Consider the following 18,492-nt stretch of genomic DNA (forward strand, 5'->3'; position numbering starts at 1 on the left):
CCCAATCCCAATAAGCTTTTTTAATAATTTGCTTTGCAGGTGGAATCTGGTGGAACTGCTTTAGTTTACAAATCCATTTGATCTTGTTTCCTGTGTCTAAATTGATTATCTCATTCAAAGCAGCACAAAAGGGGGTGGTGATGGACGGAGCATCAGAACCAATCAAACACTCACACCCAGTCTTTGCAGTTCGGGCTGGACTGTTCCCATGAGGCACAGGATCAGACTGATTTGCATATGGCCATGTCTGAACTGGGGTGGTAGAGTGGGCTAAAGAACGGTTGTGAGAAGTTGGCCTGGTATATGCTGTTCACTAGTTCTAGTGACCACCTTGTACCATGCCAAGCAACCCTTATGGTGTGGTTGTAAGTCAACCTTTTTGGACTAGCTGCCCTAGTGGTAGCGTAGGCTAAGCAGTCTTTGAGGCTAAACTCGTGAAGCGTGTTAAGCCAGCTGTTTTACCAAATGCAACCCCCTTTTATACCAATGAAAGGACACCACACAGATATATATTCAAAATATATATGTATTTATTTATCAAAGTAACCCCTAGTCTCTTTATGAGCACAGGAGCACAAATCGTCAAACAAGATTATCACAGAGTACACAGAAGTTGCACTTTATATGGATAGGCCCTGGTGGCCACTCAAACCATATACTAAAATAGTGGTATAAGTACCACGAACAGAAAAGGGAAAAGGCCTAGGGCCTCTAGAATCGCTGGGCCTACAAGGAGCTAACGTCAGTTAGTGACCAGGAGGTCCACGGGTGGCGTGTGCAGAGCAAATAGTCACACGCGTGCTCCCATAGGTTTCAATGGGTGCGTAAAAAGTACAAAGTTACTGCAAAAGGAATCTTCCGGATGACCTAGGAACTCAAGATTTGGAACACAGGCACTAGAGATGTAATACTACACTCGGGCACAGGTGTGCCAGCTTTACCTCACCCACAGGAAGCGGGTGCATAGGCCTCGAAGTGCGTCGGGTTGCTTCTATCTGTTCCGTGGAGCTTGAAGACAAAGATGCTGCAGGCGGTCGGTCCGGGAGAGATGCAGTGGATCCAAGAGTGGATCGGAGATGTTGAAGACCTGTAAGCAGAGGGGACAGTGTTCACAGTCACTAGCCAGTGACCAGCGTGGCACCAGGTGGGTACCAGGCGATGTCGGGTGCAAACAGGTGATGAGGGGTAGCTTGTCTCCGCAGCCACGTGGTCCCTGAAGGTCGACGACGTCCAGGAGTCGGCTCAAGAGCTGTCCCACGCAGGCTCTCGCTGTCGGCGGTGTCGGCGACTTGATCGAAGCAAACAAGCCTTGGCAAAAGCAATTGCAGGAGGATTCGGAAATCAGCTGTTGGTTCTGACCAGCAAGGTCAGAGGGATTGCTCCTTTGGAGGGGAGCAAGGGCCAGTCTGGAGCAACCAGACCAGCGGTGTTTGTCGTAGATTTCGTCGCCAAGATGGCCACTAGCCAGCGGGCCAGCAACCGGTTAGGCGCGTAGAGTGGCAAAATGCAGAAGGGCCCCACGCAGATCGTGGAGATGCTGGAGGGCTCACCTTTGGTGCAGATGCTGCTCGAGGGTTGGGCTTCTCAGGACCCAAAGCACAACTTGGAGGGAGCCTCGGTTGTTGCACTGGTCAGCTTGTCGTAGTCGTTCCAAGATGGCTGGCTCCACGTGTCTCGGTGCCTCCACGGGTCTCCTCTTTGCAGGGACTGTGGATCGGGCGGTGAGAGGTCTGGAGGTCCAGGTCTTGTCAGTCTCTGGGCTCGGGCTCCGGCGGGAGGCGGTGGCAAAGCAGACGTTGATTCGCTGGATGGTGCTTGCGTTAGCAAGGTGGTCACTCCCTGACCACAGGGGAGATTTTCTTCAGTCTTCTGTGCAGCAGAATGTCGAAGTTCCCGTCTTCTTCTTAGTTTCAAGTTGATTCCAGGATGTCTGAAGTCTTAGGACACAGCTCCTACCTTTATTCGGATTCTAGGGGCCGGACTACCTGCTAGGTCCCTCCCTATGGGTGGGACCAGGAAGGGGGTGGTTACACCCCCAATCCTTTGTCCAGCTCGCCCCAGGCCCGGGACTGGTGTGCCCCAGGACCGGTTTGAACTGGCATATGCACCGAGGCTCCTTGTGAGCCACAGGCATGTCTGGTTTCTTTCAAGCCCTACCTGACCAATACACAAAATCCTGTCTGGGGTGGTGCACGCACCTCCCCTGGCAGGAAACCCTTTGTCCACACCTCCCAAGCTGGAAGGACTCCCAGCAGCAGGAGGGCAGACTTGTGTCTGTGGTGGCAGCATCCATTTTGTGGAGCTGAGGCTATGTCTGATTTTACCCGGGTTTCAGGTACTGTACATGTCGTGTCCCTCTAGAAGGGTGGAATGCTAACCCCGTCGCCAGAATTGGCGAGGGGTTAGTATTCCAATTCGTATGACACCTTACTCGACATGTTTTGATAAAGCCAAACCAAAGATAGCATTTAACCGCGAGGTTCATAATGCACTTAAGAGTATATGGTATGACGATATCTGGAAACAGTAGAAGGAAGTTGTTCCGACCACTGCAGACAGGCTCAGCTCATGCCAGAGCACCATCTCACATGGAACCAAGCACTCTGCCTTCAGGATTGTTAAGGCCTGCTATAGGAGTGACTTATAGGTTACCAGGTGTCCCATTTAAGGTTAGGTATAGGTATACTACACCTAAGTAAGAGGTGATTACACCAACTTACCCCAGCTGAGTGATCAGCCAGTTGTGTCAAATCGTTAGGCCAAGCCTGGGGTGGCATAATACATGCTGCAGCCCTTGGCAGGCCTTGGGTACACCAATGCCCTGGGTACCTAGTGTACACTGGTACAGGGGCTGACAGGGTGATCCACTTCCAATTGGTTATGCACCTAGGGTGCATAGTTTTAATTTAGTAGAGAGAACAGCAGGCTGGGGGTCTGATTGGCAGGCCCACAGCCTCAATATGTCAAAAACCAGTGAAGCAAAAAGCAAAAAATTTGGGGTGACCATAGGATAGCAGACCCTACTCTCCTACACAACCCCCCCCCAAACGCTGGGACATTAAACTAGCCTTGACCAGTCTCGTCTTCATGTCCTAAGTGGAAGTACCTGGAGAGACCATCTGCATTCCCATGGTCAGTACCTGGCCGGTGCTCCACTGTAAAGTCCATCCCCTGTAGGGAAATGGACCACCTAAGCAGTTTGGGGTTTTCACCCTTCATCTGATTTAGCCACAAGAGGGGCTTATGGTCGGTCTGAATCTTGAAGTGAGTGCCAAACAAGTATGGCCTCAGCTTCTTCAGGGCCCACACCACAGCAAAGGCCTCCCTCTCAATAGCTGACCAATTCTTCTCTCTGGGGGTCAACCTTCTGCTAATAAAAGCAATGGGTTGGTCTTGACCATCTACATTAAGTTGTGACAGCACAGCTCCCACACCCAACTCAGAAGCATCTGTTTGGACAATAAACTCTTTGGAGTAGTCAGGACTTTTCAGGATAGGTGCAGAGCACATGGCCTCCTTCAGGTCATCAAATGCCTTTTGACAGCTTACTGTCCACTGAACCTTTTTGGGCATCTTCTTGGATGTCAGATCATTAAGAGGAGTCACAATGGACCCATAGTTCTTAACAAACTTCCTGTAGTACCCAGTCAAGCCCAAGAAAGCTCGAACTTGAGTCTGGGTGGTTGGAGGGGACCAGTCCTTGATGGATTGTATCTTACTCTCCAGTGGTTGAACTTGGCCTCCACCTACAAGGTGGCCCAAATATACAACCTTACTCTGCCCTATCTGGCACTTAGTAGCCTTGATAGTGAGGCCTGCCCTCTGCAGGGCCTCAAGAGCCTTCTTCAGGTGGATCAGGTGATCCTCCCAGGTGGAGCTAAAGACAGCAATGTCATCAAGATATGCTGCACAAAAGTCATCCAACCCAGTAAGGACTTGGTTCACCAGCCTTTGGAAGGTGGCAGGTGCATTCTTCAGACCAAAGGGCATCACCACAAACTGATAATGCCCACCTGGGGTTGAGAATGCTGTTTTGGCCTTAGACTCCTCAGCTAATCTGATTTGCCAATAGCCAGCTGTTAAGTCAAATGTGCTCAAAAACTTTGCAGAAGCTAGTTTGTCTATGAGCTCATCTGCCCTTGGAATAGGGTGTGCATCTGTCCTGGTGACAGCATTGAGTCCTCTGTAATCCACACAGAACCTCATCTCTCTCTTGCCATCTTTGGTGTGAGGTTTGGGGACCAGAACCACTGGGCTAGCCCAGGGGCTCTCTGAGGGTTCAATGACACCTAATTCCAGCATTTTATGTACCTCAGCCTTTATACAGTCCCTGACGTGGTCAGGTTGTCTGTAAAGTTTGTTCTTTACAGGCAGACTGTCACCAGTGTCCACAACATGGGTACACCAGTCAGTTTGACTAGGTATCAAGGAAAACATATGTGAAAATGATTGTAGAACCTGTCTACATTCAGTCTGCTGATGGGCAGTGAGGTTGCCTCCAAGGGTCACTCCTTCAACTGAGCCATCTTCAGGGTTCTGAGACAACAGGTCTGGGAGAGGGTCACTCTCTTCCTCCTGTCCCTCATCTGTAGCCATGAGCAAGCCCATGTCTGCCCTGTCAACATATGCTTTAAGCCTGTTAACATGGAGTACCCTGTGGGGACTCCTGGGAGTTCCTAGGTCCACCAAGTAGGTGACCTCTCCCTTCTTTTCCAGGATTGTATGGGGTCCAGACCATTTGTCTTGGAGTGCTGCTGGGGCCACTGGCTCCAACACCCATACCTTCTGTCCTGGCTGATACTCAACCAAGACAGCCTTTTGGTCATGCCAAGCTTTCTGTAAGGCCTGGCTTGCCTCAAGGTTTTTAGATGCCTTCTCCATATACTCAGCCATCCTGGAGCGGAGACCAAGTACATAGTCCACTATGTCTAGCTTAGGCTTTTTGAGAGGTAACTCCCATCCTTCCTTCACCAAACACAGTGGGCCTCTCACAGGGTGCCCAAACAACAATTCAAAGGGGCTGTAGCCAACTCCTTTTTGTGGGACCTCTCTGTAAGCAAACAGAAGGCAGGGTAGAAGGATATCCCATCTTCGCCTGAGCTTTTCAGGTAATCCTTTGATCATACCCTTTAGGGTCTTGTTGAATCTCTCAACAAGCCCATTGCATTGTGGGTGATAAGGGGTGGTGAACTTGTAGTTGACACCACATTCCTTCCACATAGCTGTCAAGTATCCTGACATAAAGTTGGTACCTCTGTCAGATACTACCTCCTTAGGAAACCCCACTCTGGAGAATACTCCCAGCAGGGCCCTGGCCACAACAGGAGCTGTAGTGGTCCTAAGGGGAATTGCCTCTGGATACCTGGTGGCATGATCCACTACCACCAGTATAAATCTGTGCCCAGATGCAGTGGGAGGATCCATGGGACCCACTATGTCTATTCCCACTCTTTCAAAGGGGACCCCCACCACAGGTAGTGGTATAAGGGGGGCCTTTGTTGTGCCACCTGATTTGCCACTGGCTTGGCAGGTAACACAGGAGCGACAAAACTCCTTTGTATCTTCATTCATATGAGGCCAGTGAAAGTGAGGGACAAGCCTGTCCCAAGTCTTGTTCTGGCCTAAGTGTCCTGCTAAAGGAATGTCATGGGCCAAGGTAAGAAGGAAGCCCCTAAATTGCAGAGGTATGACCAACCTCCTGGTTGCACCAGGCTTGGGGTCTCTAGCCTCTGAATAAAGGAGCCCTTCATCCCAATACACTTTATGGGTACCTTGAGCATTCCCAGCAGCCTCAGCAGCAGCCAGCTGTCTGAGGGGTTCAAGAGAGGGACAGGATAACTGAGCCTGCCTCAAGTCAGCCCTTGAAGGTCCCCCTGTCCCCAGAAACTCAACCTGGTCAGGTTCAAGCTCTTCAGGGACAGTTCCTTCAGGGTCCTCTAGATCAGCTTCCTGGGAAGGCTGATCATCACTCTGAGGCAGGGGGGAAGGCACAGCCTTGACCCTCCTGTTCTTCTTCTTGGTAGGTGCTTGGTCCATTGTTCCAGGATCCAAGACCTGTGGTTCAGTGAGGCACTTTTTGGCCTGTGACCTGGTCACAGCAAGGACATGTGATGATATACCTAACATCTCTGCATGAGTCCTGTACTCCACTTCTGACCATAGAGAACTCTCTAGGTCATTGCCCAACAAACATTCTACTGGGAGGTCTGCACTAACCACAACCCTTTTGAGGCCAGTTACCCCTCCCCATGAGAAGTTAACAACTGCCACACTATGTGAAGTAGTGGCATTGCTGGCATTGGTCACCAGGTAGTTCTCACCTGGTATGTACTGTCCAGGGTCCACAAAGCCTGGTGTCACCATAGTGACACTGGCACATGTGTCCCTGTAAGCTTGAGCCACTTTTTCATTTATTAAAGGAGTCTGTCTGTACTTGCCCAGGTTACTGGGGCTCACAGTCAGGGACAAATCAATGTCCCCATCACAGATCAAGACTGCCTGTGTAAGGGTTCTGTCTAAGTCAGAATCTCCTTCAGTTCCCATAGTGATTCCCACTACACCCTTTGTCTGGGGACCAACACTGCTAACAGTAGTACTGGGAGCAGGTGCCTTAGGGGCAACAGTGTTGGGGGCTCCACCCTTTTTGCAATCACTAGTCCAGTGAGTTGTATTTTTACAATGATTGCACCAGGGTTTCTTCTGACCTTCTTTCTTCTTCTTGGACTGTTGGGACCCACCCTCCTTAGCAGTAGTTTGGGGCCCTGTTGAAGACTTCTGGTCTTTAGGTTTCTGATCTCCACCCTTTTGGTCTGTTTTCTTCTGATCACCCCCTTGGCCCTGGTTCTGGTTCTTTTGCTTAACCCTGGTTCTGACCCATTTGTCTGCCTTCTTTCCCAATTCTTGGGGAGAGGTCAGATCAGAGTCAACCAAGTGTTGATGCAGTTGCTGGTTTTGACAGTTATTTAAAATCTGCTCTCTCATCATCAAATTATACAATCCTGTAAAATCAGATACCTTACTTCCCAGCAACCAACCCTCCAAAGCCTTAGTGGCACATTCAATGTATTCAGACCAGTCCTGAGTCTGTGTCTTTTGGGTGTCTCTGAACATTAACCTGTACTGTTCAGTGGTTAAGCCTAACCCATCTACCAGAACACTCTTCAGGACTCTGTAGTTTCTGACATCCTCTTCTCTAACAGTGAGGAGTCTGTCTCTGCCTCTTCCTTCAAAGGAGAGCCAGAGGATTGCTGCCCACTGATCTTCAGGAACCTGCTGTACTTTGCAGGCTCTCTCAAGAGCAGTTATCCATTTGTGGATGTCATCCCCACTTTTGTAGGGGGGCACAACCTTAGACAGGTTCCTATTGTCAAAGACCCTATCTTTGTCCTTAGGGACAATGCTGCCACCAGTGGGTATAGACCCACTCTCTCTAGGTTGCCTAGCCTTGTTCAGTTTTTCTTCCATCAGGGCTACTTCTAGCTCCTGCTTCCTGATCCTCAGCTGGGCTTCCTGCATTCTGGCCTCATGTTCCCTCCTCTGAGGGGTGGTCATCCTTTTCCTGGAGTGACCTTGAGAGCCTCTAGAGCCATGGGAAGCATTGGAGTCACCTGAGCGATTCCTTTGCCTTCCCAGCCCTGTGTTAAGTCCACTGGGGAGATCCAGTGGGTTGAACCCACTGTCAGTCCCCAATAGCCTTGGTTTAGCTGGGCCAAGTTTAACACTTGGCACTGGGCTAGTTCTCCCTTCATCCTCACTACTGTCAGTATCCTTTTCACTCTCATCCTCTGTGGTAGGCATCCCATCTAAGGGGTGACTATTGGGAAGGGGTACTTCAGTGGCATCTTCAGAAGGGGGGCCTCCTGTTCCTGTCCCTAAGGGGGCTAACTGGGAAGCTTTCTTGAGTGCTCTCTGATTCTCATCATTCTGTAAGAGCTCTCTGAGCTCAGCAGAGTTTGGGTTCTTGGGCTGTTTAAGGCCTCTAAGAGTTGCCAAATGCCTGAGCTCATTCTGATTAAGGGTAGCAAAGCTGGATGGTGCCCTCTGGGGGTCACTCTCAACAGAGATGGGTACAGTGGACCCCTCTGCCCCGGCCATTGCTCTTAAGTGTGGGTGGATGTGTTGCAATCTACCTACACTTGGGTTTACCTACTAAACCTATCTAGTAGTTGTAGTCAGGGTGTGCTACTCCCTTTGCTCTACAACAACTAAGTTCAGTAGAACTTATGTATATCTAATCTTGTTTTATATGTACCTACAGGTACCTATGTGATCTTTCAATTGGTAACCAAGAGATTACAATGGTAAAACACAGCAAGCTCAAATCCAACCGCTGCTCACCAATGTGAGAAGTTGGCCTGGTATATGCTGTTCACTAGTTCTAGTGACCACCTTGTACCATGCCAAGCAACCCTTATGGTGTGGTTGTAAGTCAACCTTTTTGGACTAGCTGCCCTAGTGGTAGCGTAGGCTAAGCAGTCTTTGAGGCTAAACTCGTGAAGCGTGTTAAGCCAGCTGTTTTACCAAATGCAACCCCCTTTTATACCAATGAAAGGACACCACACAGATATATATTCAAAATATATATGTATTTATTTATCAAAGTAACCCCTAGTCTCTTTATGAGCACAGGAGCACAAATCGTCAAACAAGATTATCACAGAATACACAGAAGTTGCACTTTATATGGATAGGCCCTGGTGGCCACTCAAACCATATACTAAAATAGTGGTATAAGTACCACGAACAGAAAAGGGAAAAGGCCTAGGGCCTCTAGAATCGCTGGGCCTACAAGGAGCTAACGTCAGTTAGTGACCAGGAGGTCCACGGGTGGCGTGTGCAGAGCAAATAGTCACACGCGTGCTCCCATAGGTTTCAATGGGTGCGTAAAAAGTACAAAGTTACTGCAAAAGGAATCTTCCGGATGACCTAGGAACTCAAGATTTGGAACACAGGCACTAGAGATGTAATACTACACTCGGGCACAGGTGTGCCAGCTTTACCTCACCCACAGGAAGCGGGTGCATAGGCCTCGAAGTGCGTCGGGTTGCTTCTATCTGTTCCGTGGAGCTTGAAGACAAAGATGCTGCAGGCGGTCGGTCCGGGAGAGATGCAGTGGATCCAAGAGTGGATCGGAGATGTTGAAGACCTGTAAGCAGAGGGGACAGTGTTCACAGTCACTAGCCAGTGACCAGCGTGGCACCAGGTGGGTACCAGGCGATGTCGGGTGCAAACAGGTGATGAGGGGTAGCTTGTCTCCGCAGCCACGTGGTCCCTGAAGGTCGACGACGTCCAGGAGTCGGCTCACGAGCTGTCCCACGCAGGCTCTCGCTGTCGGCGGTGTCGGCGACTTGATCGAAGCAAACAAGCCTTGGCAAAAGCAATTGCAGGAGGATTCGGAAATCAGCTGTTGGTTCTGACCAGCAAGGTCAGAGGGATTGCTCCTTTGGAGGGGAGCAAGGGCCAGTCTGGAGCAACCAGACCAGCGGTGTTTGTCGTAGATTTCGTCGCCAAGATGGCCACTAGCCAGCGGGCCAGCAACCGGTTAGGCGCGTCGAGTGGCAAAATGCAGAAGGGCCCCACGCAGATCGTGGAGATGCTGGAGGGCTCACCTTTGGTGCAGATGCTGCTCGAGGGTTGGGCTTCTCAGGACCCAAAGCACAACTTGGAGGGAGCCTCGGTTGTTGCACTGGTCAGCTTGTCGTAGTCGTTCCAAGATGGCTGGCTCCACGTGTCTCGGTGCCTCCACGGGTCTCCTCTTTGCAGGGACTGTGGATCGGGCGGTGAGAGGTCTGGAGGTCCAGGTCTTGTCAGTCTCTGGGCTCGGGCTCCGGCGGGAGGCGGCGGCAAAGCAGACGTTGATTCGCTGGATGGTGCTTGCGTTAGCAAGGTGGTCACTCCCTGACCACAGGGGAGATTTTCTTCAGTCTTCTGTGCAGCAGAATGTCGAAGTTCCCGTCTTCTTCTTAGTTTCAAGTTGATTCCAGGATGTCTGAAGTCTTAGGACACAGCTCCTACCTTTATTCGGATTCTAGGGGCCGGACTACCTGCTAGGTCCCTCCCTATGGGTGGGACCAGGAAGGGGGTGGTTACACCCCCAATCCTTTGTCCAGCTCGCCCCAGGCCCGGGACTGGTGTGCCCCAGGACCGGTTTGAACTGGCATATGCACCGAGGCTCCTTGTGAGCCACAGGCATGTCTGGTTTCTTTCAAGCCCTACCTGACCAATACACAAAATCCTGTCTGGGGTGGTGCACGCACCTCCCCTGGCAGGAAACCCTTTGTCCACACCTCCCAAGCTGGAAGGACTCCCAGCAGCAGGAGGGCAGACTTGTGTCTGTGGTGGCAGCATCCATTTTGTGGAGCTGAGGCTATGTCTGATTTTACCCGGGTTTCAGGTACTGTACATGTCGTGTCCCTCTAGAAGGGTGGAATGCTAACCCCGTCGCCAGAATTGGCGAGGGGTTAGTATTCCAATTCGTATGACACCTTACTCGACATGTTTTGATAAAGCCAAACCAAAGATAGCATTTAACCGCGAGGTTCATAATGCACTTAAGAGTATATGGTATGACGATATCTGGAAACAGTAGAAGGAAGTTGTTCCGACCACTGCAGACAGGCTCAGCTCATGCCAGAGCACCATCTCACATGGAACCAAGCACTCTGCCTTCAGGATTGTTAAGGCCTGCTATAGGAGTGACTTATAGGTTACCAGGTGTCCCATTTAAGGTTAGGTATAGGTATACTACACCTAAGTAAGAGGTGATTACACCAACTTACCCCAGCTGAGTGATCAGCCAGTTGTGTCAAATCGTTAGGCCAAGCCTGGGGTGGCATAATACATGCTGCAGCCCTTGGCAGGCCTTGGGTACACCAATGCCCTGGGTACCTAGTGTACACTGGTACAGGGGCTGACAGGGTGATCCACTTCCAATTGGTTATGCACCTAGGGTGCATAGTTTTAATTTAGTAGAGAGAACAGCAGGCTGGGGGTCTGATTGGCAGGCCCACAGCCTCAATATGTCAAAAACCAGTGAAGCAAAAAATTTGGGGTGACCATAGGATAGCAGACCCTACTCTCCTACAACGGTGATGGATCAAACCCGGATCTGTTGACTGGGTGTGAGTGTTTGATTGGTTCTGATGCTCCGTCCATCACCACCCCCTTTTGTACCGCTTTGTTCGCCATAAATTGGCAGGGTATGCTCAGATGTGAGTCCCTTGCTCACTTTGCCACTGGATTCAAGCAAGCCTGGCTGAAGACGGCTGAAATGCCAGAAACCGGTCCTAGGAAGCTTGTTTCCGGTCCAGGGAAGGCATGGCTTGGCAATTCGGGCTGGACTGTTCCCATGAGGCACAGGGTCAGACTGATTTGCATATGGCCATGTCTGAACTGGGGTGGCAGAGTGGGCTAAAGAACGGTGATGGATCAAACCCAGATCTGTTGACTGGGTGTGAGTGTTTCATTGGTTCTGATGCTCCGTCCATCACCACCCCCTTTTGTACCGCCTCATTCAAAGCAGCGGCATAGCTGGCCAATTCCGGGATGCGTCTCAAACGAACCCAGAAGAGCAACGGGCGCAATCTTGCTATATCTTTAATAGAGCGCTTACCCAGGTCCTTACGAAGTGGTATCGGGGGGGTGGAAGGTGGAAGAGAAACCAGTCCTCTATGGAAATGGTTCTCAGATTTCTCCAGGTCACTGATATTCTCGAACCCCCATAATTCCGACCCGTATAGTGCTGAGGGTAGAGCTTTTCCATCGTAGACCACGAGGGCCGGGACTACTGGTCTACTGAAGGAAAGCCGCTGCTCTCTTAAAATTGCCCCTGCCACCCTCTTATGGTTAAGGCGCATTTTAGCTAGATGACTGTTCCATTTCATCGAATTGTTGATCCGGATGCCCAAATAATCAAAGGATTCTACAGTATCTAGTGGCATGCCATTAAGTGTGATGCCGTTCCTGAAACGTTTAGAAGGGGATAGTGTCATCAGTTTTGTTTTAGTGGTGTTAATCACTAGGCCCCGTGCATCGCAGAACTGGCTGAACCTATCAAGCAGCTTTTGTAGGCCACTTGGACTTTTTGACATCAAAAGGGTGTCATCGGCGAAGAGGAGGATAGGGGATTTCTCCCCTGCCAGGGTTGGGGCATCTGATGGGTCCTCTCTCAAGTGGTCGACCACCCCATTTATAAAGAGGGAGAACAAAGTTGGAGCCAGCACGCAACCCTGGCGTACCCCCCTATTCACCGCCACCCTTTCTGTCAGCTGACCCTGGTTACCCCATCTGATTTTAGCGTAATTCCCCTCATGGAGGCGCTTGATAATATCAAGAATCAGAGGTGGGAAGCCTAAGTCAGACAGCACCTACCAAAGCTTGGCACGAGGGACCAGGTCAAACGCAGTCTTAAGATCAATGAAGGCCAAATATAGGCTACCTTTCCCAATGACCACTACTTTTCAGTGGATCATGTAAAAACAAAAGACCTGATCCATCGTGCCCACCCTCTGTCTGAATCCTGCCTGAAAGTGCGAGAGCACGTTGCCATCGTCCATCCACGACCTTATCCTCATAAGGAGGACCCTGCCAACCACCTTCTGTATTACGTCGATTAGACTAATCGGCCTGTAATTGGCAGGATCCTTCCTATTCCCCTTTTTGTATATGGCTACCACTTCGGCACCCTTCCAAGAATCCGGGACAGGGTGACCTCTAGCAATTAGATTCATTATGAGCAAGATGAAGTCGGCCCATAGTTTTGGTTCATGCAAGAGGAAATCACCGGGGATGCCATCAGGGCCCGCCGCCTTTCCTAAAGCTAACCCAGTGATAGCAAAGGAGACCTCATTGATCGTGAAACGATGAGATGGTCTAACGGCCTCAGGCGTCACGTCTAATGAGGGGCCCTCCAAAAGTAGAGGGAGCTTCTCACAATTAAGAGATAAAGTACTGTCAACGTCACTATACAGACCAAGGAAATGTGTATGCCATTGCTGTTCCATAATGTGATTAGGCATCGGATCAGCGCCCTTCCGACTACCTTTGTCAATAAGTCCCCAAAACACTGTGGCATCTTTCAGAAGGGAGGTGGATTTAAGATCCTGCCAATGCGCTTCTTCCCAAATTCGCTTGGCTTGCTCAATGGTCCTAGCATACTCTTTCCTGGCAAATCTAACAAGGGAGGTGTTGTTACTTTGTAAGGCCACAGATAACATGCGTCTCTTTTCCCTACATGCACTTGAATACCACAAGTTGGAAGGCCTAGGGATTTTTTTATGCGTACAAGACTCCGTGGTGGTAAAAAACGTTCCCAACTTTTCTATAGTTTCTTGGTAGAAACAGAGAAGGGGAGAGTTCTGTACTCCCTCAAAGGTCTCACTGAGCAGATCAAGCTCTAGAGACTTCTGCTCTATGAGATCTCTTATGATGCACAGTTTATCCTCCTCATGTGAGACCTTGTGCCATTTAAGGCGTTGGTTACAGTTAGAGGCACCACTTCTTTTGTTGACAATCTCGCTACGTTATGGGACCTGGAAACAGTCCAGTTATTACTCAAATGCATACATAGCGGATTGTGGTCACTGTCCTGGGACGGTATAACTTCCATATCCAATAGATCACACCAGAGCCGTATATCCAGCAGGATGTAGTCAATCCTTGACGGGCAACTGGGCCTATTGTATGTGTTGGCCCCGCTCAAATCAGAGCGTGTCCTGCCATTTACAGCTCTTAAATTATGCTCCAGTGTTAGGGCGCTCATTTGTATGGCCCTTTGGGTCCACTTCTTAATTGGGGCTAAACTGAGGGGAGGAATTGCAAATTTAATGTCCTGCTCGCCAGTACCCAAAACATCCTCATCACACAGTTTATAAGTACAGTTAAAATCCCCTGCCACAATAGCTACTGAGTTGGGATTAGTGCTGGACAACTCGCTCTCTAATGCTGCTATAGTTGTAGATGATTGTACCCCGGAAGACCCTCTAGCATATACATTGAATATTTCCAAGTTAAAACCATTTTGGGGGCCTTTCACCGTCAGGTGTAAAATATCATTTGAGGGGGTTGTATGCATGATAGTTGACCAATTTAGGGAGGTGTTTAGCCAAATATGGAGCCCCCCTGCTGGTCGACCTTTCCCTGAGCTTGTGGCTGGGATAAAGTAGGTAGCAAACCCAGATTTGTGGAGGGGAGCCAGACTCCAAGTCTCCTGAAACAGACAAATATCTTGGCTATCTATAAAATCATTCCACTCTGGGATCAACAATTTTTTTTGCAACCCTGCTATATTCCAGGAGAGAAAGCGGATTGTCCCTATACTACTGCCCGCAGACCGAGCACCTCTATCTCTTATATGCCTAATGCAGTCAACCATTGGGCTCCCCAGCTCCACTCTGCCTGCCCCCCTATTGCTTAAACAGGAGGCTACATCGTCTTAACAGGAGGCTACATCGTCTTAACAGGGGGCTACATCGTCAGACAATATTGTCTTTAACGACTCCAAAAGAGCAACCTCGGCAGTATACCTTGGGGTTGAATTAGCGCCAAAGTGGAACAAATTAGCAGAATTAATTTTGAACCTTTGATTAAAAATATAGGAAATGAATTAAGGAGGGTTAATGGGCTACATCTGTCAATTATTGGGCGGAGGAACTTTTTAAAAATGACTATGTTACCAAAAATACTATATCTGTTCCGGGCAATTCCCCTGGCCTTAGAGGATAATCTATTGAGGGCGCTGGAATGTATTTTTTCTAGTTTCTTATGGCAATACGGGAAGGTCAGAAGAGCATTGAAATATGTAGCATTACCCCAGGACAGGGGTGGGCTCGCAGTTCCCAATATTACTCTATATTACTGGGCAGCTTTTCTACACCAGATGACCCCCCTATTATCGGTAAACAATACTAGGGAGCCAGCGCAGGGTCTAAAAATACCTACAGTCTATGAACTTTCCAAGTGGAAGGAAGCCCCCGGGCTGCTACTGCGACAATTGGAACCTAGCTACTATCAATCAATCAATCAAAAGTTCTTTATTCGGATGTTAAAAACACCATAAAATAGCATATATACACAATATAATTTTTTTTAAAAAATCAATTAAATCAACATCATAGAAACATTTGATGAGGGGAAAAAGAACATGTCACATAATAGATACATAGCTTCTTGGCATCACAGTTTAAACCAGTCCTTTAGTTAGTCTTAATCTCAATGCTACTTTAATAAAGTTCAATATACAGCACAAGGTCAATGGATCAGCTGCCCTTTGTAAAAACATTAGCGCTGATTTCGCTTGAGTCAGGTTGGCCTTTTTCAAAATAATAATTAAAAAACTTCGCCTTGGAATGGAGTAATAAGAACAAAAGAATACAAAATGAAGGGTGTCCTGCGGAGACAGATTGTCGCAGCCGCAGGCACCCTTCTGCTCAATCGAAACAGTGTAGCCTTGTGGATCAGCTAATAAATATGATAAAAGATTGAACCTAAAACGAGATATTAAAAATCTGTCCTGAGCATTATACATTAGGCAAAGATAGGGTTCCATTCCCACAGTAGTCTTGATAAGGCTATGTGCGTTCACTGACCCCTTAGTCCCTTCTTCCAATGCTCTGCTAGCGTTTCTTTGGGCCAGGAACAAGCTTTTTAACAAGGGTTTATCCTGCGCTCTGATTACTAATGGGTTAGTGAAGAGTTCTAAATGACCCAAACTCTCCAAGGTGGCCTTAACATACTGAAACCAGGGTATATTCATCCATTTTTCTCTTCCTAGACAGTCACTCAATATTAGCCTACTTATCTTAGCTTCTGGGATTGACCAAATATTCAGCCACGCTGAAATGGGTCTATACTTGACCATGTCTTCAATGTAGGGCCTCCCTAGCTCTCTATGGGCAATGATAGCTGGGGTACTCTGAGGGATTTTTAGTATAGACCGAAAGATTTTATTTTCCTCCCGCTGTAGTTGTTTAGTATCTGCGAAGCCCCAGACTTCTGCTCCATACAGAGCTTTAGAACAACAGATGGAGCTATACAGACACATTACTTGTTCTGGGGACCATCTTCCTAGCCTTCGCCCGTAACTAGTCACTGCACCGTTTGACGATATTAGTTTTCCGCATCTCTCTTCTATCAGGGATGTGAATTTTAACCTTTCATCGAACAATATCCCTAGATAGGAGAAGATCTGCACACTTTCCAATGAGTGAGTCCCAATTCTGTGTGTAAACTTGGACTGGGATTTCTTGCCTGCCATCATTACAAATGATTTACCAAGGTTTACAGAAAGGTCTAGAGTACCCATAAACCTTACGAACCCATCTATTAAAATCTGCATAGAGCAGGACTGGAATTTGACGCGTGCCAATTCTCGGGCAGTCAGTGTTTAAGGCAATCAGGATCTGCTCTAGGTTGTTGATATAAAGAGAAAATAAAAAGGGCGCAAGTATGCACCCCTGTCTCACCCCGCTAGAGCACACAAAAGCTTCAGTGAGGCCCCCTTCAGTATTATAGCGTACCCTAGCTGTTGTGCCTCTATGTAACTCCCTAAGAATTGTAATCAGTCCCTGCTCAATCCCAAGTAGGCTCATCATTAACCACAGTTTGTCCCTATTTACATGATCAAAGGCAGCCGCCAAGTCCATGAACCCTAGATGAATGGATTCATTACTTGTCATGGTATACTTGGCGACTAACATGTACAGGTTCAGACATTGATCACTGGTTGACCTTCCCGATCTAAATCCATATTGAATGTCCGAGATGATGTTGTTATCCTCGGTCCATTCAATTAGTCTATTAAGGATTACCCTTCCCAGGATCTTAGCAGAGACGTCAATCAGTGAGATGGGCCGGTAACACTGGGGGTTATCCCTGTTGCCCTTCTTAAAGATGGTAACAATAGTGGCGGTCGACCAGGTTCGCGGCAGACCGAACCTAATTGCTGCATTTATTACCCTAGTCATTAATGGGACCCATAACTCTACATTACTAATGAACAAGTCGGGTGGCACCCCATCGGGACCTGGTGCCTTGTTTTTTGATAGCGTTACAACAAACATGCTTGATTCCGGTCCAGGGAAGACATGGCTTGGCAGTTCGGGCTGGACTGTTCCCATGAGGCACAGGGTCAAGACTGATTTGCATATGGCCATGTCTGAACTGGGGTGGCGTAGTGGGCAAAAGAACGATGGATTTAACCCAGATCTCTTGACTGGGGGAGAATGTCTGCATTGTCAGCATTCCGTCCATCATTTGTTTGTTGTAACGCTTTTCGCCCTAAGTGGGATGGGTATTCCCAGACGTGGGACCCGTGCTCACTACGCCACTGGAGTCAAGCTATCCTGGCTGATGACGGCTGATAGCCAGAAACCGGTCCTAGGATGCTTGATTCCGGTCCAGGGAAGACATGGCTTGGCAGTTCGGGCTGGACTGTTCCCATGAGGCACAGGGTCAAGACTGATTTGCATATGGCCATGTCTGAACTGGGGTGGCGTAGTGGGCAAAAGAACGATGGATTTAACCCAGATCTCTTGACTGGGGGAGAATGTCTGCATTGTCAGCATTCCGTCCATCATTTGTTTGTTGTAACGCTTTTCGCCCTAAGTGGGATGGGTATTCCCAGACGTGGGACCCGTGCTCACTACGCCACTGGAGTCAAGCTATCCTGGCTGATGATGGCTGATAGCCAGAAACCGGTCCTAGGATGCTTGATTCCGGTCCAGGGAAGACATGGCTTGGCAGTTCGGGCTGGACTGTTCACATGAGGCACAGGGTCAAGACTGATTTGCATATGGCCATGTCTGAACTGGGGTGGCGTAGTGGGCAAAAGAACGATGGATTTAACCCAGATCTCTTGACTGGGGGAGAATGTCTGCATTGTCAGCATTCCGTCCATCATTTGTTTGTTGTAACGCTTTTCGCCCTAAGTGGGATGGGTATTCCCAGACGTGGGACCCGTGCTCACTACGCCACTGGAGTCAAGCTATCCTGGCTGATGATGGCTGATAGCCAGATACTGGTCCTAGGATGCTTGATTCCGGTCCAGGGAAGACATGGCTTGGCAGTTCGGGCTGGACTGTTCCCATGAGGCACAGGGTCAAGACTGATTTGCATATGGCCATGTCTGAACTGGGGTGGCGTAGTGGGCAAAAGAACGATGGATTTAACCCAGATCTCTTGACTGGGGGAGAATGTCTGCATTGTCAGCATTCCGTCCATCATTTGTTTGTTGTAACGCTTTTCGCCCTAAGTGGGATGGGTATTCCCAGACATGGGACCCGTGCTCACTACGCCACTGGAGTCAAGCTATCCTGGCTGATGACGGCTGATAGCCAGAAACCGGTCCTAGGATGCTTGATTCCGGTCCAGGGAAGACATGGCTTGGCAGTTCGGGCTGGACTGTTCCCATGAGGCACAGGGTCAAGACTGATTTGCATATGGCCATGTCTGAACTGGGGTGGCGTAGTGGGCAAAAGAACGATGGATTTAACCCAG

Source organism: Triturus cristatus, chromosome 9, assembly GCF_964204655.1.
Source record: "Triturus cristatus chromosome 9, aTriCri1.1, whole genome shotgun sequence".
Lineage (NCBI taxonomy): Eukaryota > Metazoa > Chordata > Amphibia > Caudata > Salamandridae > Triturus > Triturus cristatus.